Genomic DNA, 451 nt, shown 5'->3' with positions numbered 1-451 from the left:
AAGATTGGACTTTCCGGATTCCCAGGATCCTACTCGGAATACCACAGACAAGGTGAGACTTTCCGGATCCTCATAAATGCCGCCATCTATCTAACTTATACCACGAAGATTCTGTTAGGGAATCTAAGAGATACGCATTCAAGCTCTGTTGCATGTAGAACGGAAGTGGTTGTCAATCACGTGCGTTCATGAGTGAGAATGATAATGAGGGTAATCTGACTCATAACATTCATCATGTTCTTGGGTACGAATGAATATCTTGGAATAAAACTAAGATAGCATTTGAATAAAAGAAGGTAGAATTTCATTAATACTTGAGGTACAGCAGAGCTCCATACCCTTAATCTATGGTGTGCAGAAACTCCACCGTTGAAAATACATAAGCAAAAGAGGTTCAGGCATGGCCAAATGGCCAGCCCTCTCCATGATCAAGTGACCGAATAATGAAAGA

Source organism: Arachis duranensis, chromosome 7, assembly GCF_000817695.3.
Source record: "Arachis duranensis cultivar V14167 chromosome 7, aradu.V14167.gnm2.J7QH, whole genome shotgun sequence".
In the NCBI taxonomy this organism is placed as follows: Eukaryota; Viridiplantae; Streptophyta; class Magnoliopsida; order Fabales; family Fabaceae; genus Arachis; species Arachis duranensis.
Note: the sequence above shows the minus strand (reverse complement) of the source record.